The following is a 21,930-nucleotide window of genomic DNA, read 5'->3' as shown; positions in this document are numbered from 1 at the left end:
GAATATATATTTAAAATTTATCTCAACTCACTATCCTTTTATGACACCTAAACCTTATGCCTGAGACAATTGTTTCATTCTGCCTAATGGTAGAGCCAGTATTCCCGAAATTAGAAACAGTCTTTTGTTGTTGGTTTCCTTCAAGTCGTTTCCAATTTATGGCAACCCTAAGGGAGTTTGCCTTTACCTTCTTCTGAGGCTGAAAGTGTGTGACTTGCCCAAAGTCACCCAGTGAGTTTCGCTGACCATGTGGGGATTCAAACCCTGGTCTCCACAGTCATATTCCAATGCTCAAGCCACAACACTATACTGGCTCTCAGAGATGGGCTTAGATGGTTTGAGAATTTAATGGAAGGTAAGTGTATCAACAGCAGTAGTTGTGATATCTGTATGTCACTTCTAAATTCAAAAGCCAGCATGCCTTCAAATACCAGTTTCCTGGGAACAGTAGCAGAGAGTTACCCTCAACTCTGATCACTGTGAGGACCAGGACACTAATCACTTCAGGACCTACATCTTACCATTTCTGCTTTATTTTATTTTTACAACAGCTTCTGAAAACCCCATTCTTGGGTTACAGTCCAAAAATTAACATCCCCAAGATTTGGATGGACCTTTATCTATATACAGTAAGTATCTTCTTTTTCTTTTTAGGAGTTTATCACTAAATTGTGATAAACGAATTATTTGGGGTCAGCTTCCAGTTAATAACCCAGGGGGAACTTGGTAGTTTAAACAGTGATTAACTGGTCAAAATTGTGCAATTTAGATTAAAATGTGATTAACACAAGAGCCATTGTCCCATGAATAACCAGGGAATAACCAGACAATAAACAGCCCAAAAAAAAAATTCATCAGAAAATCCTATGAATGATTTGTTGTTATTTATTGCCTAGTTATTCATGGGATAATGGCACTTTCATTGCATTTAATCTCGATGTCATGTGAAAACCATTAGCGCAATTGTGCAATTATCCCGGGATATTCCTGGGATAATAGCACTTTGAACATGATGTTGTGTAAAAAATATTAGCACAATGGTGTGATTATGGCAGGTTAATCACCATTTATACTTCTAATTTTCCCCATGTGATAAACTCCTTAGTTATGGGCCTGAACAGACAGTCCAAAATAAAGCTGTTTCAGGTCACTTTGGAGGTATGCTCTTTAAATGTTGCATGCATTCTAAGAAGCCAGAAGCTGCACCAAAGCCACGCTCCAGTCCTAAGGACTAGAGCGCAGCTTTGGCTCAGCTTCTGTCCTCTTAAGATGTGTGTGTCATTTAAGCAGCATACCTCCAAAGTGACCCAAAGCAGCTTTATTTTGGCCTGTCTGTTCAGGCCCAATATTTCATAGCAGATCTTCTGGGATGGTTTCAAAGAAGGAAAAGTGGATGACTACTAGGAAGAGGGTCCTTTCAGTGGTAATATTCCAATTCAGGAACAGCATCCTTAGAGAAGCTCTCTGAGCACCCTCTTTGTGGTTTTTTTAGCACTGTTGTTTGAGGAGAATGACAATCCAATAAATACACCCACATAGACATACATTTTTGGATAGAGTTCTCAAAATGATACACTCTTTCCACTAAGCTTAAATAAGGCTGTGTTTGTACACTCCTCTATTAGTTCCATTTCAGCCTAGGTAGTAGGAATGGGTTATTAACTGGAAGCTGACCCCAAATAATTTGCCAGAAACTTTTCAATCATGTGGAGAATTCCAGAGCTATAGCTCCCAAATAGCAAGTATCTTGCAGCAATTGAGATTTGCTCTGCATCATCCTGTGCAATATTCCAATGGAGTCTTTTAACCACCTTGGCCTGCCATGGGGACAACAGAACCGATTACTGAGCAACCTCTGGGCCTGGCAGGAATGGATGGAAAGCAAGGCTGTGGAGTCGACTCCTCTATTTTAATACTGTACAACTCTGACTCAAAATTCTTCATAAACAGCAAATGTGTACTAATTATGAATACCATATTTACTGTAGTGAAATGGTAGCACAAGGCATTTCATTGCCACCACATGAATTATCTTGCTACTTAGACCAATAAAACATAAAAATATTTATTTGATTAAAATGTCTGAACAAGACAACTTTCCTAAATTCCTATGAAAGTAAATATTCAACAAACTCAACATTTAATATTATAAGTTTTTGTCTTGAAGTCAGATTCAGTATATTTCTACTAACTGACTCTACCCAAAATTGCTTCTGACTCCGACTTCATGATTCCAACTCCTATTCTACAGCCCTGATGGAAAGCATTAGTGCACAGCATTAATGAGCAAGTCCAACCAAGGGATGTTTCCTTTATTTCCTAGTTGGCTACTGTGCAGTTGGAGGAGGCACAATTATACAATGGTGTTTTGTTGTTGCTGCTGTTGTTCAGTTAATTAAATTACTGTTGTGAAATTGCATGTCTCATTTTAGCAATTGATGCCCTATTTTATCTTTACTTGTTGAGATTATTTCACTGACACTGCCAGATCCTACCACACTGTTTTACTGATGTGGGTCTCCTAGGTGTCCAATGACAGGAAAAGCAATTGATTGTTGTTGATAATTGGCTGGATGAACTTTATATCCTGGCAAATTCAAATAGGGCTGAGAGAGGCAGCCTCAGAATACTTTTTGCTCATAATACTAAAAGATTATTCTTACAGTGATATGCCACACATATTTGGGAACCAGGGTTCCATCAGTGAAGGTATATACTGTACTTTATCAAGGAATATGATATACGGATTGGCCTAAAAAAGTATATGATCTCACAATATAGCTCTTTCGGTTTTGCCATTTGTTGTCACCTCCTCATTCTCTTGTTCCATTCTTTAGAGGGGTTGTTTGCACTAGTTTTGTTTGTTTTGTTTTGATCTGCAAATTGGAGTATGGTTTGCTGAGGAGTTCCTGTAGTTTGAAAGGGAAATTTTCTCTTCTCTGATTTTTTAAATTTATTTTTAAAGGACTGATGGAATTATAGTACAAAACTAAAAGTTTTTTTAAAAAAAAAGAGAAAAAGATTTCTTTTTAATCTGAGTACAAAAGTCCCCAAAATTATAACTATTGCAACCTCTCAACACATTGCCCCATCTGGAGGAGCCCAGTATTTCTTAACTTCATTCAAGGCTTTGGTAGGATTTAAAAAAAAAATTTAATTATCCCAAAAGATAGAAGAAAGAGAAGACATATGGATATTTTTTTAAATGAAAGAAATGTCATTTCAAAAGGGCCATGATTTCAAAGAATCTGTTCCTGTGAGTTGCCCATCTAAGCAGCTAAAGAAGAAACCTTTGAAGATTTTCACACATTGAAAGACTCATACTGGAAGAGGCACTTTCCCAGATACTATTTATTGGGTTTATATGGATTGATTCTCTGCTTAAACCTGCTTAAGGTGATATACACAAACCAATTAAAATCACTATCATCTGGGACCAAGACATTTGTGTCCAACAACATAATCTTGAATTTCTTTTAGAACCCAGACAGTAGCCAATAAAGTGCTTATCAGTACAGGGGTTATAGGTTAAGACTGACATCTATTGCACAACAATTGTACCACTACATTTAATCCAGTTGTCATTTCTAAATCATCTTCAAGGTTATGTTCCAAATAGAATGTATTACAATAATCTAATCTCAAAGTCATCAGACAAGACATTATTTTATGATGATGGCAGCATATGGGTCCTCAGCTTCCAGAAAAGAGCACTCCTGATTGGATTTGACAAAATTTCATTATTTTTTTTAATTCACACATTTTCCAGTGAGATGATGCAATTTTGCTTCAAAGCTGTAAAATATAAGTGCATGTAAAATACACATTCTGAAGATGCTTGTTTCTGTCTTTGCATGGGTGTTAATGTCTATTCCTTTTATTATATATCTCTTTAGTAAGTTCTTTTAAGGGCCCAGACTCAATACAAGGGCCAATATTTTCCAGACAAAAGTATATTGCTTAAAGATAGATGTAAAAGCATTTTGCTTTTCAGTAACTGTATGTATAGTCCTTCAGTCAATAAATTTTAGCAACGATGCTATTATGGCATTTTTCTATACATTAAAATTATAATATTGATCTGAACCTTGCTTAGACTTTCCTCCCAAGTACCTAGTTACAGTTGAAGTCAGCTCCAGGTTGCAAAGAAGAAAGCTGCAGTGAGATCTTTCTATCATGTGAGTAAATATATGATTCTTTATGTTGCTCCTTGCCCATCCATGCATCACACTGAAGAGGAAGGTAACAGGTTCTATCTAAACTGGTTTCTCATTTACAAAATAAAATATTAAGGCTGCTTATCCTAAATATACTCACAGGAAGAAAATTTCAGTGGTCCTTTCTGCAAACTAAAGCAACTCAGAATTAGATCAGGGGTTTGTCTACACAATTAAAATACTCGCCATTCCATTTGAATAGATTATGACCCCTCCATTTGCAATTCAGAGAAATTCAGGCTAAAGGGGGCAAAAACCTCAAATTCTGCAGAAAAAAGAATCATGTTTTTTACGAAGGATACACATTACTGAACATGTGGCCATGTATCCACTTAGCAAGGATTCACATGCCTGTGCATTTTAGGCAAAGGGAAAATAAGTAGATGTAAATTTGCACAGGAAAAGTGAAGATGTGTCAATGTACATGTAGAAAAATCTGCAACAATTTGCATTATGTGTATACTAGCTCCAGGTGTGGGCAACATCAATGGATCTGGAGGCCAGTTTCCTGTCCCAAAACCTGCAATGGGCTGTGCTTATGAAATTCAGTGGGACAATATTAAAACACTTAATAATTAGCATTTCTTGATTGGATTAAAAGGGTTTTCCAGGTGTTCAACTAAATTAGAGAGGTAGAGTTTTGGGAAAGCCTGGGAAACAGAAAAAAGGGCTTTGGGGACTGTTATCAGGTTGGATGTTGTCCACCCTGAGTTAGACTGAATCTCAGATTGTATGTTTTCCATTTATGGATAGACTTTCATTCACATTTGAACTGACATATTTGTTTCCTGTCAAATCTGTTGAGTAGTCTTTGGAATTGTGTTATCAAAATACCAAGAATATTTTTCATGTTGTCTTCTCTTGTCTTACTAGTATAATGTTCTGTTTTAGTAATGATTTCTGGTGATTTGTCTTGGTCTTTTCTACCTATTCCCCCTGCCTTCTTGCTTTGGTTAATTTTATTTTTTGTTTATTAAGTGTCATATTATGGTATTTGGTCACAACTGCAACATGTGGATTTCACCAGCAGCTTGCAGAAAAGTATCTTACAGGGAAAATGGGAGCAGCTTGCCTCTGAAATTATGCTGTTACTATGAACTCCTGTAGAATATCACTGAAGACCAACAATAATACTACAGCACAGTTTGCAAATATTAAAGCTTTATGTTTATTTCACCATTGCTGACATAAAAACTGACACCTTAATTCTATTCCCTATAACATATCACAGGTGAAAACCGGAATACGTGTGGCCAAGCAACAACAGGGTGTGGTCAGCATGACAACAGTAAGGGCTGTTCGAAAGTGGAACAAACTCCCTCGGAGTGTAGTGGAATCTCCTTCCTTAGAGGTTTTTAAACAGAGGCTGGATGGCCATCTGTCGGGGATGCTTTGATTTGTATTTCCTGCATGACAGGGGGTTGGACTGGATGGCCCTTGCAGTCTCTTCCAACTCTATGATTCTATGACAATAGTTATTAATAATGATTAACAGACAAGCTAGGAGAATTTGCTGCAGCATGCTTTTGCCTAAGTCAGTTGGGAAGTGCAAGATTCTGTTTCTCCTGTCCCCCACTAAGTTTTGAATCAAACTTACTTTTCACTTTGAATTCAGTTTGCACCTGTCGAAGTAAGATGAGAGGAGGAGAGAGACTTTTTGTTGATGTGTGCCTTCAAGTCATTTCTGACTTATAGCAGCCCTAAGATTAAGGGTTATTTTATCTAAAGGTTTTCTTGGAAGATATTTGGGGAGGTGGGTAGTCTTTGTATTCCTATGAGTTTGAGAGATTATGATTCTCCCAAGGTCACCAAGCTGGTTTCCATGGCTGAGCAGAGATTCAAAATCTGTTCTCCAGAATTGTAATCCAGTGCTCAAACCACTATTGAGACTGGGACATATAAAAACCAGTTGAAGAGAAATGGGATGACAGATTATCCAATTGTCTCCAACTGATACAAATTGGAGGGCCAAGTTGGCGCTGGAGGGTACAATGAAGGTCCAGTGATAGGTGGAATTTGATCCATCTAACTGTATTTTGACTGGCGATGTGATAGGAAAAAGTATACTTTACCTCAGGGTTCTATCATTTTCTGGAACACAGATGCTCACAAGGCTCATGTTCAGATTTAGAGTTTGAGAACCACTGTACAATTTAAAATTAGAATAATGCAATCTGAAATGTTAATTTTCTCATAACCACCGTTTAAGATATTGGAACAATCTTTGAAAAGAAGTGTTTGACACTTGCCAGTCAAGACTTGCTTGGAGCCCATATATGATTTTGTCTTGGCCCTGGGTGTCTTTAGAATTTCTTTCCTCACTCTAGAAGCACAAACAGGTTGTGTTTGTTTTTTCTCTACAGTGCAGTCCAAATATTTCCTGCTTTTTCCATTCCTTCAGACCTAGGGCAACTAGTCACATACCAGAGTCTTTGAAATTTCATCTTTCTCCCTCTTCAGCCTTGAGTAGGTTCTCCAGTAAAATGAATTCCTTGCATTTCTGCATGATATCTGCAAGTTAACCAGAGTTCTGAAGGCTTGTCTGAACTGGTTGCAATTAAAAAGAATCCATGTCTTTCCTCCTTTAAATACATATTTTGTTTTAAAAAATTACTGCAGTAATAGTTTTATTCTTCATACAACATCTTCCTTCAATCACTCCTGCTGTAGAGAGATCCTATTTATGTATGTGTATATGTGTCTTCAAGTTGTCTGCCAACTTATGGCAACCCCATAATTTTCATTTGTTGCTGTTGTTAACTGCCCTTGAATTGACCTCAACTCATACTAACCCTTTGAATGAGATACCTCCAAGATTTTCATTGCTCTGCTTTAGGTTCTGCAAATTCATGCCTGTGACCTCCCTGACTGAGTCTACCTGCCTGGTGTGTGGTCTTCCTTTATCTCCTACCCTCTACCATCCCTAACTATGGCCTGAGACAGATGGGCCAGAAGGGGTGTCGCAGCAGCAATACTAGGGTTCCAGACCATGCAGCAACCACGCAGCATACTAGGAACTCTAGTATGCAATGGCAGCATCCTGATGGCAGCATCCCGTCCACATGGGTGCCGCCATCTTGACATAAGGGACGTACAGCGTCACATCACTGCACATCCATTATGTCACAAGTGTGCCAATGGTGCACTTGCAACATAACCCAGGCACCGCTAAAAGAACACAGAAAAACTAGGTTCTTTTAACTCAGGAGGGACATTGCACCGTCTGGTGGCTGTGGTGTTTCTCCGGAGTGAAAACAAGTGCCTGCAGACCACCGGTTTCATCTTTTCTAGTGATCCATGCCTTCTCATTATGTGGCCAAAGTATAGCAGCCTCAATTTGATCATTTTGGCTTCCAAGGAGGTTTCAGGATTTATATGTTCTAGGATCTATTTGTTTCTCCTTTTGGCTATCCTCAGCACTCTTATACAGTCACTGAAATCACTCTTTACCCAGTATTCACAGAAAAGATCAGTGCAATTTAAGATGAGCCAAGTAGGGAATAGGAGAAAATGATTATATACACATAAGAAAAAAATTGCAATGGTGCATTTATTAGATATTGAGATCAGGCATTTATCATGACAATCTCTATAGACACACAGTGGTAGCTGTCCACTATCCCTTCAGAACAACATAAATACAGTCAGCCCTCCATATCCATGGATTCTTTATCCATGGATTCAAGCATCCAATTTGAAAATATTCCAAAATGTATACATTTGAAATAGCAAACCTTGATTTTGCCATTTTATATAAGGGACACTATTTTATTATCCATTGTATTTAATAGGACTTGAACATCCACGGATTTTGATATCCACGCAGGACTGGGGGAGTTGCTGGAACTAAACCCTAGCAGATAACAAGGGCCCACAGTATCTGCAAACAGAGATATGCTATGCCATCCCACTATTTTAGCTACTCTAAGGATTACACATAATCCCAGAATAAAACTGGAAAGGAAGTCAAATAATGCATTCATCCCTTCTTTTCTTTCCTTTCGCTTTTTAAATGATTTTATCGACTAAGCCCTGATCAGTTGCAGTTGATGGCTTGCATGTGAGGAAGGCAATGAACTCACTCTAGGTTCTAAATCAAATTTTCAAGAAGCTATCTACAGTGTTGAACCTATTTGAGGGATATTCTTCCACTCCTTTGATGGCTCCATTAAAGTTCAAACTAAAACACAGAGCAGATTCACTGTCCCACTGTCATGAAGGCCATCAGTTGCTACCATTACCAATTACAGGATGATTCAAAAATAATGGTGCAAAAGTAAGGCTGTTCTTATTCAGTTTTGCACCATTCTTTTTGAATCACCCAGCGTATTGTCATGAATTCCTCCAAAAATATGAATAAGTCAGCCTTGTAAAATTAAATGTTCAGAATACCCAAATGAGGCGAGATACTGAATATTCTGAAAGATGTTGTCTGAATGATCAATAAATCAGAGGAACATGCCAATTATAGAGGTCCATTTCAACGTGACAGGCCCCTCTAGACACAAATTGTCTCCTTATGATGGATTGCTTAAACTCATGGAAGAACACAAATGCAAGAAAACTCAAGGGACAAAGCTATCCCTCTGCCTGACTCTCAACAGGCAAATGACGTACATATTTAGATTACCGATTCTGTAGCAAACTGGGTAATTCAGCCTAACAGACTGATGCCCCTTCACCCTGCAACCTCCTCATTACAGTCAATGTTTCTGTTGGACAGACAGACAGAAAGAAAATTATACTCTGGAACTCATACGGGAACGGCTATGAAAAAGAGCTTTGTCTCTTTGAAACAGCAGGAGAAGGGAAAGGGATGCATTGGAAAAGTGCATGGAACAGGGCAAAAAAATAGGGATTTATTTAAATGCAGATCGTAGGACAATAAAATAATATTAAACAATTGTAAACAATTCAAATTAAATTAAACTAGTTCAGAACAATCTGACAAGCTGGAACCATGTACATAAATCCACAGGCCAATAGATCATAGCAAAGCCAGAGTCACTGAGCTCAAAAGGTATGGGTAAGGAGCCAGGTGCTGAAAGAGGACAATGTCAGTGCCAATCAGGCTTTAAAGGCAAAGCCATTCCACAATCTGGGTGCCTCAGCAGAGGAAGCCATCTCCCATGTCTCCCACATAGCATACTGCCCCACTGGAGGAACGCAGGATGGCCACTGCTGCAAATATCCGTGGCTGGGTATATATAGGAAAAGATTCCAAGCCCTTTAGGGCTTTAAATTTCATTATCATCAGCTTCAGTTCAGTCTGGAAACATATTGGCAGCCAATACAGTTCTTTCAAAATCAGTGCCTTGTATTTTCTATATAGTATTGCTGAAGCCTTTCTGGCACCTACAAGGGCAGCCCCATACACATCATATTGCAACAATCAGAAACAGGAAATTGCCAGCGAGCAACTAGGGCCATGCTCTTCCTGTTTTTTAAAAAGAAGTTATGGTTTACAATGGTTTGTGGAATTCTAGCATTGGGAATGGGGAGGAAGACTGAGTGATAAGAGTGGTGGAGCGAAAGAAGTAGGGATATGGAAATAAGGAGAGAAAAATATGTGACTAAGGTGAAATGAGAGATCCAAGAGGGAAGAAAGTACAGGTCTTTCTGATACTTATAGTGGTCATTTTCACAGAAAATATAGTGGTCAGAGAGTAGTGACATTTGACAGCAGTACGTCTGCTTACCAAAACCGACTCCTCCTCTGAAGATATTCCGTGTGTGTGTGTGCAATTATGAGCACAAGTATTAATATATGCCATGCAACCATTATTTTTGTTCATACCTCTGCTAACAGATTAGAATTTGTGGATCAAACTCTCAGTTCAATCATTTCCAGTCTTCCTTTGTAATTTCCTTGTTCAAGGACTGTTACCTGTAAATCCCATATAAGGAGAGAAGTAGATTAGCAGATGTGAGGGGAAAGGAGGGAGAGAAAATCTGTCAGATCAAAGGGGGAAGAAGTGAGGATTGAGAAACTGGTGGAGGGATGAGGGAAGCAGATCGGCAGATGAGGTGGGGGGAATAAAATTATTAAATCAGATGAGGAAAGAGAGAATGATCAGAGAGGAAGAGGAGAAATGATACCGGGGGAGTGCATTTCTGCTCTGTGGGGGAGAAACCATAGATTGGAATGGGAAGAAAATTGGGAAGCAGCAAGCAGCTGGTCCTCATATGCCTTTCCTAAAGCACCTGGGCAAAACTGCTCTGTGTGAAGGGGGGGAGACATGATCAACCGTCTAATGAGAAAGCCTAGTGGCAAACAAAGGTATCAATCTTTTTTTTCCCCCTTTAGGAGTTGCTCTTAGAATGGGAACAAAATTCATTAGAAAAGGAGGGGACAAAAATGAAAACATGCTGTAACATGTATTGTCTGATTAATAATAATTTTTAAAAGACCTGTAAATACCACAACAAATAGTGCTGTGTCCCACCACATTTGCGCTATCTGGAAGAGCTCTAAATTGTACTTGTTTCCAGTTGAATTGAATGGGATTGACTAAGTTATAACTTACTTTTTACACTGATTTCAGTTAGACCTTACAGATGATTTGTTTGGAGCGAACCTGATAAGCAATCATTCATGTTACTTGTGGGTAGGGTAGACGGTTGTATATTTGGCCATTTTAATTATTATTGTTTTTACTATAATTCTGCTCACCACCATGGGAACATGATTATATTGGGCATGCAGGATGTGGCTGGGATAAACAGATAAACAGATGGACGAGAAGAAAAGGTTGGCAGAACTTAGCTGTCTTTTAAGAAAAGAATTATGTTTTTGTGTATCAACAGACTTGCTTGTTCTTTGGACTAGAATAATTTATTGATATAGGCACAGTGGAATCTGGCTCCAGGTTTCAAGCTCAACTCTTATTTGCCTCATCACGTCCTTTCTGTATAACATGACCACGGTTATTCCCTCAGGTTTTTTGCTCTCATAACAATCCTCAGTTCCTGCCTCAGACACTCAGTGTTTTCACTTCCCAGAAATTAGCCAGTCCCCTAGCATTAAAAGTTTACCAGCCAGCCCATAATTATAGTACTGAATGGAATTCTTTATGTGAGAATGGCATCTCAGCTGAATTCTACCATAGAACGCTATATAAATATACTCCCCACACATACCCCCGGAGCCCAAACATGTCAGTTGGAGTCTGTCTTTGAAAATAACTGAAGTCACTGCTATCTAAGAGGGATGTACAGGATCAGGTACACTGTGATCAAAGCTGAACTCTCATCCCTTGAGGAGGAACTTCTGGAGGTCACTTAGAGAAGCAGGAATTCTGAAGGAATGACCCGACTTATTGGATGTGATTGCTTGTCCAACTGAAAATGTGGATGGCACACTTCACAGGCCAACACTATGCCTTTAGCTGTTTTCTCTGACTTCAGACTGACTAGATGTACGGCCTTAAGCAGATCAGTCAAAAATGAATGTTCTGTCTTTAAAACTGGATGCTTGCATTTATCCCTTCCAAGTAACTATCAAATTAACTTGGCTTCATTTGAAATAAAATATCCTTCTGCCCCCTAAGTGCCAGTTCTAACCAATTTCACTAGAGTATGACTGAGTTTGACAGCCAAGTTAAATTCTGTGTAACTTAGAAGTCAATAAGATTAACATCTCTGATGTTATTACTGTTCATGTCTTCATACAGATGATGCAAGAATCAGGGGAGGATTCTGCTGGTCACAGTCAGCTTGGTCACCAGGCAAGGAGATATTCATCCTAGGTGCAGGTCACACCACTCCTGGCTATTTTGTCAGCAGGTAACAGTAGGTGTTCATTTGTTTTAAAGGAATTCATACAATACTTGCTTCCAATTGATACTCTTTCTGATCCATCACCTGTGACAAATAGGAACTTCTGTAGGTTCTTTGTATCATCTGTTATATGTTCTTGGTAAGCCATTATATAGAGTTTGCATAGAATAGTCCTGAACTCTATTGTTAGTCCCAACTAGAATAGATTCATGGAATTAATGGTATTTAAATACATATTGACTCAACATTTGAGGGAAGTAGTACAGGTTCATTCTCTTTTATCCAAAATGATGGGGGCCAGAAGCATTTTGGATTTTGATAAAAAAAAAATCAGATTTGGGAATATTTGCATATACAGAATGAATTATCTTGGAGATGAGACCCAAGTCTCCATAGTTTTAATAATTTTGTGCCTGAAACAAACTTTGTGTACCCTGAACCATCAGAAAGCAAAAGTGTTACTATCTCAGCCACCCATGTGGACAGTGTTGGATTTTGGAGTAATTTGGAGTTTGGAATTCCAGATATGGGATGCTCAACCTGTAGTGTCACTCCATTCAGCTCTTTTCAAACCTCATCTGGAATACTGTGTCCAGTTCTGGGCACCACCATTCAAGAAGCATACTGACAAGCTGGAACATGTCCCAAGGAGGCCAACCAAGAAGGCAAAAAGCCTTATAAGGAACAGTTTGGGGGGATGAGTAGATTTGCCTTGGAGAACAGAAGACTGAGAGGAGATATAATAGCCATTTAAAAATATTTAAAGGGATGTCATGCAGAAGATGAAGCAAACTTGTTTTTTTGCTGCTCCCGAGATCAAAACATGAATCAGTAGTTTCAAATTACAAAAATTGCACCTAAACAATTAGAAAGAAGTGGTTCTCAAATGGTGGGGTGGGACCCCCTGGGGGCACACGGGTTGCTCATGTGAGAGGGGGGCACAAGATTTGGAGGCCTAGCTCCCTTCTCCTCCTCCTCTTTCCAATTTTTTTTATCTGTAAAATTTACCCATGCATTGAGTTAAATATTAAATTTGCCTAAATAAAACGGTTCTAATTTGAATGATGTTATTTCCTTATAAAATATTAAAATATGAATGTATACGAATGTTCAAATGAAAATGTTTGTTTTGTTGTGTGCCTTCAAGTCATTTCTGACTTATGGCAACCCTAAGGCAAACCTATTATGGGGTTTTCTTGGCAAGATTTGTTCAGAGGAGGTTTGCCATCTCTGAGGCGGAGAGAGTGTGACTTGCCCAAGGTCACCCAGTGGGTTTCCATGGCTGAGCTGGGAATTGAATCCTGGTCTCCAGAGTTAAAGTCCAACACTCAAACCACTACGCCATGCTGACTTTCAAATGAAAATACACACACTAAATAAACAAATTTATTCATATACTTCATTGAGTGGGTGGTTAAGTCCACATGTAGATGTAAAGGAGGGAGCCCCCAGTAAACTAAAAGTCTGAGTACCACTGTCCTAATTCACATTTTTTAAATTATATATGTTGCTTTATTTTTGCAAGAGAAGTTATTACTATAATTAATAATAATAGTAATAATAATAGATTATCTGAATGTCAATATGTCATTGCTGTGTGGCAGAACTGATTGACATTCCCCATTATACCTGAATCAATGAAACTTCTTTATGAGCAGCAATCATTTTCTCCTTCTGTTGTGCAATGGCTTTGCACAATGTCCCTGTATTAAACTGGGTACTTAAGCAAATGGAATGCATTAATATTTCTTTTTGTTCCATACACCATATATGAGTATGATGGCTATGAACGTAACACAAGACCCACTGTTGCATGATATGCATTAGGTTTACTCATACATTATAAACACATATTAAGTTTCCTAACATATCGTAATTTAGTTTAATCATGTTCTGAAAGCTGCAAATAATATATATATGCACACATTTTAAAGAAATCAAACCAAATGCCAAAGCAGGCAAATGCTTGTCCCAAAGCTAATTTCTGAAACCAACCAGAGGAATTATTTCACTACATTAATGTATTCAGTGAGACAGAAAGTTGATTTTTGTTAAAGCTCCATCTTGCAGTTACCATTTTCCAGTCTCTTTGCCCAGTACTCATCTGTTTAATGATGAAATTGATTTCACAATCAAGAAAAATTGTTGTAGATTAATAGTGGACTGGGAGGAGCTGATGGCTATAAGGAGAGCCAAATGCAAATAATCTCATCAGGCTGTTAGTTTCCAGGTACTGCTATGGACTGATTTATTCATAACACAATCGTCAGGAGTAAACTCCTCCAGAACATAGCCACATAGCCCGAAAAACCCACAAAAAACTGCAGACTATAGAGATGGCCAGAAAGAGTCTTCTGAAATAAAATCAACAAGAGGCATTTTGTTCAAATGTCAATTTTTATTGAATGCCCAGTAAACTATATGAATACGTTTGGTCTGTCTCTGGATTCTTTACTCCAAGACATGCATCTAAGGATGTAGGCTCAAGTCTATGAAAGTTCATGCTACCAACTTCTTTCTTTCACTTAATTCCAAAGGTGCTATAAGATCCCTTTGCATACTAATTTTCCAGCTAACACAGCTATATCTTTGAATTCTACCACATTTGGGCCTAGTTTGTTTTGCCTTTATAAAAAAAAATTAATCCGCATTGACTTGTTTTTAAAAGTCCTGGAGATTTTTTTATATATATAATTGTATTAGCTTGGACCCCCAATGAGATAGATGTATTTAATTCTTTTTGAAATCAGTGGGATTTAAATATGACTAACGTCTACCAACAACTTCAGTGAAATCTAAATGTCAGCTACCATGGACCCCTCAAACATGAATTACCTTAAAGGTGCAGATAGCAGCTATGCTTTTCCCTGTTTTTTACTCTAGAGTAATCGCAGGGTTGCAATCAGGACCCTGAGATTTATTTGCTTTCATGGAGTGTTATTTGCTTCAAACTCATGGGGAGCTGATCTGCACTTGGTTTACAGGTAAAAGAGTAAAAGACCCCTTAACCTCATTCTAAAGTCCAGATTCATATCCCCATCCTTATGTTTTCTGTAGAACAGAACTCATCTAGGTTTCTGAAATAGGTTGCTACAAGTTCTGTGAAAGATTGCAATGGGGAAAACAAAAACATCATTTGATTTGTAGATAAAATTTTCATGCAGTGATTCCTTGAGACATTGAAACATTATTTCAAGGGTTCCTCCAGGGTAAAAAGGTTAAGAACGGCTGTTCTAGAGTAAAGGGAAGGAAAATTTAGCTACCTCTTTAACGTAGTGTTCACTTTGGCTCTTAATCTGGATCCAACCTATTGTTTATATGGTGCTTGCTTTTTGGAACCAAGTGAGACTTCCAACAAAATGTTACAGTGTGTGGTACTCTTTTCCAAATTTCCTACCAGACAGCTGGACCCTTTTTCAGGAGTCTACATTTCCATTCTCTCATTCTCCCTCTGTCCCCCCCCCAAAAAAAAATCATTTTTTTTCCAGCATCCTCTAACTACTGGATTTGTTTTGGGCCTTTCCGCACTATACAATTATAGCCAGTGAGATCCATTGCCACATCAGACTAACTAATAGCCAAGACAATTAAAGTTTTATCAGGCTGCTATAATTGTGTAGTGTGAAAGCACCCCACCTTCCAAAATGATGGAAGTCATTTGGGCTTTCTGAAACCCAGAATCTTACAGATTAATAATTTTTCTTTGCAACAATAAATGCAGGCTTTTGCAAAGTGAAATTTACAGTCCTCTTGGGAAGTAGGTAAAGATGACATGTTTTATGGGAAGTCATGAGAAGGCATGGAGAAGGAAATTACTACATATGTAGCACTAGGCTTTTCTCCAACACTGTATTTGTATATTTGATTGAGTTACCTTAATTTCAGCTCATTAAATATAACTGATGTCAAGAATTAGGAAGAAATGGATCATCTGAGAGTGGGCTAGAGCAATGCTACTCAAAGTGGTAGTCCATGGACCAGCTATAGGTCTGTGAGCCATTGGCTGCTGGTTCACTGTGAGTGTCTAGCAAAGAAAGGAACCGTTTTAGCCAAAGCACACAAATATGGTACCAGTTCTTAACGCATCAGGAAAAATGCCAGTCCACCACAGGAGAAGCACTGAGTTAAAGTATTAGAGTAACTGCAGCCACACTAAGTAGTTGTTTTTAATCAGTGAGTAATCTGTACTCAATGCAATCACAACTGAGCAACCAAATACACTCTGAGCCCAATTTCTGACTGAAGCAAAGGAAAAGTGATGTTGCTTTCTAACAGGAGACTGGATGGAGACACTGAGACAGAAAAGAAAATGAAATGCAGTATACAATAAGGTGAAGAGAGAGGAATTTGAAATTCTACCCTTTTCTGAGGTCTAAATCCTTTTGCTTTTTGAATTTCTATTTTCAAGCCATGGATGGTTGACTCCATGGATGCAGAATTCATTGATATGGAGGGCCAACAGTATGTTTTTTAAAAATCTTTGTAAGCCAGCTTAGAAAAAACATAGAAAAGAAGAAGATTTAAGTCTAAAACATTTCCAAATAAAACAAAAGTTATTAATAATTATCCTTCCTTCTGGCTTAAGCAGTGGGGAGAAATGAACATACAAATGACATATAAATTATCTGTGGTAGCACCTGTGGCATTTTTCACTTCTTTCCAAATGCCATCCAGGAATGGGTACAGGCTATCAGATATTAAGCTGGGAGAAAATAGAACAAACATACCAGAACTCATTGTAATAATACACAGATAGTTATCTCACTGAAAGCACTCTGTCCAGATTCCAGTACTGGCGTAGAGTTCTATCATGTACGGAGTGAGAAATTCCAGAGGGGCAAGCTGGATTCAGGAAAGGAAGAAGCACTAGGGAACGCATTGCAAAGATACATTGAATAATGGAGTGCACCAGGGAATTACAGAAGAAAATGTGCATGTGCTCTATCAACTACAGCCAAGCCTTCAACTGCACAGATCATGAAAGGCTATGACCTGCCCTTAAAGAAAAGGGAGTGTTGCAACACTTGATAGTCCTGATGCATAACATGTACTCAGAACAAGAAGCCGCCATTGGAACAGAATATGGAGAAACAGAACGGTTCCCAGTTTGCAAAGAGATCAAGGCAAGGCTGCATACTTATCACCCTATTTATTCAACTTGTATGCAGAAAACACCATACACACAGCAGGCTTAGATTCAGAGACAGAGGTGTGAAGATTGGGGGAAGAAACCTTAACAACCTAAGATAAGCTGACAACATAATACTACTAGCAGAAACCAACAAGGAGCAAATACTGAAGAAGGTGAAGGATGAAAGTGTCAAGGTAGGCTTAATGCCAAACATCAAGAAAACAAAAATAATAACCACGCAAGATTTACAAGAATTCACCCTGGATAACAAGAAAATTGAAATAGTCCAAGAGTTCCCATACCTTAGATCAAATATTGACCTGTGTGGAGACTGCAGTCAAGAAATCAGAAGGAGGTTTGGAAAGGGCAGCAACGAAAGAACTAAAAATCCTAAAGTGCAAAAATATAACTCTGAACACTAAAGTGAGAATTGTCAAAGCCATCATTTTCCACAACACCATGTACAGATGTGAGACAAGTGAAGAAAAGCAAGAGAAAGAAAATCAATTCATTTGAGATTTGGTGCTGAAGAAGAGCATTGAGGATACTGTGGACAGCCAAAAATATAAATAAATTCTATAACAAATCAACCCCAAACTCTCTCTGGAAGCCAGGATGACTAAACTGAGACTATCACACTTTGAACACATCATAAGAAGTCATGATTCATTAGAAAAGATGGTAGAGGGTAGTAGAAGACCACATGCCAGATGGTTAAACTCCATCAAGGAAGCAATGGGCCTGACTGCAGCACCTGAGCAGAGCAGTTGAGGAAAGGGAATTTTGGAGATTTCTCATACACAGGGTCACCATGAGTCAATATCAATTCAAAGACAGTTAACAATTAAAGTTGTAAGGCTGAGCAATGTCTTCATATCAATTCTTAAGCCAGCCCCATGATTCTCACCAAATCAGTGCTCTGTGTTCATATATAGTCTTGAAAATTATATTCTGCATAACTGAAACCTGAACAAACTCTGCAATATAGTCACCACAAAGGGTGATTTCTCCCTTCTGAGATGTAGCAGTAACCTTGTGACCTTGCTCAGCCTTTTTGTACCATCTCAAAGCAACAGCAGCCTCAAGGCAAGAGGATTTACAAGCCAAGCCCCAAGAAGATTATTGCCAGCATTAGCCTGAAAGGAAGCTGACAACAACTTTCAGCTGTGAAGTGGAAGATGAATCAAATGGGGAATAACATTATAATTCTTGCTAAAGAAATATGAAAAGATGCATATTTAATGTATCATAAAATTGCTTTGCAAAGGCTATGTTCAATCACAAAGCTATGTCTTTTCCCATGATAAAGGTACATGTATTTCTCTTTGATACAAAGAGTGGTGGTAGAGTTTTGTATTTCACATTTATAAATCCCTATGCAGCTGAAGGTCTTGGGTTTTATCCAATGCAGCTTTGCACATCTGCCCATGCAAGGTGGAGTACTCAAGTTTTGCACCCCATCACCAACACCGCAAAACTGGGGGATGTTATTTTTTAGACTATAATGTCCAGAATCCCGCAGCCATATTGGCCAATGGTCCTACTCACTAGACCATTCTAGGAGTTGTACTCCAAACCAGCAACTTTTCAAAGCTCCACACTACGCCAAGCTATTTCTAACGATTGGAAACCTTCCAAAACATACACCAAACTAAGGAGAATGCCTTAGAAGGCTGAAGTAGGGTGATAAAGAGGTATGTAAGACTGGCACAAATCAAGTGCTTTTCATTAATGAAAAGTTGTTGTTGAATGCAACCCCTTAAGTTTATAATGTATGATATGAGTCTTTCGCCAATACAAATTCATATGACAACACCATGTTTAAAATAGCAGCGATGTTTCATTTACAGAGTGGTGTATTATTTTTCTTCCTATCCAGTTTCCTGTATCTACCCACTTGGTTTGCGAAGTATACCAGAATAAAAAGAGAGCGGTGTCAGAAGAATCCCTTCATGCTCTACAGTGTATCAGCTGTGATGGCAACACTCTACACATGTGAAGTCTGAGTAGTGGGTAGTGATGATCTGGTTTCCACTCTGCAAATTCTTGACTGATAAATCTATATAATGGATGAATGAACCCAAGGTGCTCATTAGTGTTTAAACATTTCACTAATTATATTCAGCCACTAACCGTATCTTAAAGGTTAAATATATCTTCAAAACTCTCTCATATAAGAAAATCAGCCTTAGAATTAACTATGATTTATTGTTTGTTATAGATGACAAACTGCCAGGAGGCAGAAAGATAATTAACTCAGATATAATGATTCCATGACCAATAATACTTCAGATATTGCATATTGCATCTGTACATATTATGTTAAAAAAAAAAGCAAGAGAATTGTTAGAATTATTAAGTCATACAAAATCAGGAGGTAATCTGCAGCAAGTTTCATTAGCTACATTTTGCTTAATACTTATATACTTGGCCAAATACATCTCAAAATAATCTTAATTTTTGATTGATCAATTCACTTTTACTAAATGTTTGCAACAAGAATTTCGCCATTGTTCTCGTGAGAATAATTACTCATTGTCAGGCTCATATCAAAAGAATACATTGAAGGAGTGCTGCCCACAGATAAATAAGTTCCAACAAAATTAATGAGACTGACATGCAAATTTATGGTTATACATCATTGATTTCAATGGGAATGTGCCTTATTCTCTCTGAATTGTACCTTGGATGTATTGGATTTACAGTATAATTCTACTTATGTCTACTCAGAAGAAACATTCACTGTATTCATTGTGATTTAATCCTAGGTAAATGGGCATATGATTGCAGCCTACCGTAAATGAGTAAATACCTTAGTTATAAATGTGAAGTATAAATTAACAGCATACACTAGTCTGTTATTTACTTTTCTTACAAACAAATAAATCTTTGTTTAATGTTTATCTTTTTGACTCACCTCCTAGAATTTATCCCTAGAAAGAAAAAGACAGAAAAGGATATAATTGAATAATAAGAATTATTGTTAACTTTATTTATACCTTGCCTCTTTACCAAAACCAGAGCTCAAGGTGTCCTATAAATTAAAACAAGTACAATATTATTAAAATATATCCCAAAAAAAGAGGCTGGGAAGAGAATTAAACTATTAAAAATGCTTAAAAATGGTTTAAAGCAAACAATTAAAAATATTAAAAAGCAGTTTAAAAACTAGTACAATTAGAATATTATAATATGCTTTGAAATGTCCTTTCTTTTCAAAGCATCTTTTAGGACATATATTATAGACTTAGAACAAATAATAAAACAAAATAAATGACTGTATTTGTGGGAGTATTCTTCTCATGGATTTTAATTTTATTGGCAGGGGGAAGCCACAATAAGAATGTAAAACCAAGATCATTAAGAAAGTAAAACACCAGAGATTCCTGGGGCATATTTAAGACTAAGAGGTTCATTGTAACATCAGCTTTGGTAGACTGCAGCCCATATTATCGGATTCATTGGTTTTATATTCATGTGTTTTTTTTTTCTAGAATGTGTGGCCTACAGGCCACATGCAAACCACAAGGGCACATTTTTCAGCTCCCAGTCCCCCAATTTGTTTTTAAATACAACAAACTGAGCTCCCACAGAAACATATAAGGTTGATTCCCTTGCCCTCCAGTACTTCAACCCCTCCAAAAGGTGGAAATTGCCCATATCTTGGTTGCTTCCTGGAACAAATGACATGACATCACTTTGAGATGTGCCACAAACAGCTGTGTGACCTCCAGATGGAGGCAGGGAGAAATGGCTCCCACCCATTGTACAACTGCCTACCCCTGCTCTATATACATAATGGACATAATTGTGGTTGGATAATCACCAGTTATAATTCTTAATATTTCATGGCTATACCTATAGAATGACTAGTGGAAGGTACAGGTTGAGTCTCCCTTATCTGGAATTCCAAAATCCAAAATATTCCAAAATTAAAAATTGTCCACATGGGTCACTGAGATAGTGATACCTTTGCTTTTTGATGGTTCAGTGTGTACAAACTTTGTTTCATGCCTAAAATTATTAACAATATTGTGTATAAAATTACTTTCAGGCTATATGTATAAAGTGTATACAAAGAATAAATGAATTACATATTTAGACTTGGATGTCATCTTCAAGATATCTCATAATGTACAAGCAAATATTCCAAAATCTGAAAAACTCAGAAATGCAAAACACTGCTGGTCCTAAGAATTTCAGATAAGGGAGACGCAACCTGTATTTTCTTTCTAACCAGAGTAAAACAGTGTAAGGAAAAGTTTGCTAATGAAGAACTGAAAATATAACTTGTTTATATTATTGTTTATATTACAACGGGTGGGTGTGGAAGCTAAGCAGTTGATACCAGCATAAGAATTTGTATAGAATAAAATAAAACAGACACCAATTGTTCAGTCTGAAAACATGAGACTATGAAGCATCTTGATGATTGGTTTTTGCACAGGTTTAGGAGCATGGTATTCATTTGTGAAAATTACTGTATCAATTTGGTTTTGGAGAGCCAGCATGGTGTAGTAGTTTGATCACCTTGGAGACCAGAGTTCAATTCCTTGCTCAGCCATGGAAACCACTGGCTGACCTTGGATGACTTGAGTCACATACTATCAGCCTTAGAAAACCCTGTGATAGGGTCACCTTAGGATTGCCATATGTTGGAAATGGCTTGAAAGCACACAACAGCAACTAAATTTTCTTCATGAAGCAAATACTGGATGGGGAGACCAGATGCAAAATTCAAGAGAGCTCTTCTTGTACCTGTTACATTTAGGTAATGAATTTTACCTGGCTCAGGTTGCATTT

The 21,930-nt window shown here is 37.8% G+C and overlaps 1 long non-coding RNA gene across 1 annotated transcript; it reads left to right on the top strand.

Annotated features, from left to right (window-relative positions):
* The first annotated feature begins 2,182 nt into the window (after positions 1–2,182).
* On the top strand, positions 2,183–21,058 carry LOC121922213. Its single transcript, XR_006102120.1, has 3 exons — positions 2,183–5,505; positions 11,891–12,002; positions 19,007–21,058. It is a non-coding gene; the product is annotated as an uncharacterized LOC121922213 (long non-coding RNA).
* Positions 21,059–21,930: the final 872 nt, after the last annotated feature.

Source organism: Sceloporus undulatus, chromosome 2, assembly GCF_019175285.1.
Source record: "Sceloporus undulatus isolate JIND9_A2432 ecotype Alabama chromosome 2, SceUnd_v1.1, whole genome shotgun sequence".
Classification (NCBI taxonomy): Eukaryota; Metazoa; Chordata; class Lepidosauria; order Squamata; family Phrynosomatidae; genus Sceloporus; species Sceloporus undulatus.
Note: the sequence above shows the minus strand (reverse complement) of the source record. Positions and strands in the feature narration are given on the sequence as shown.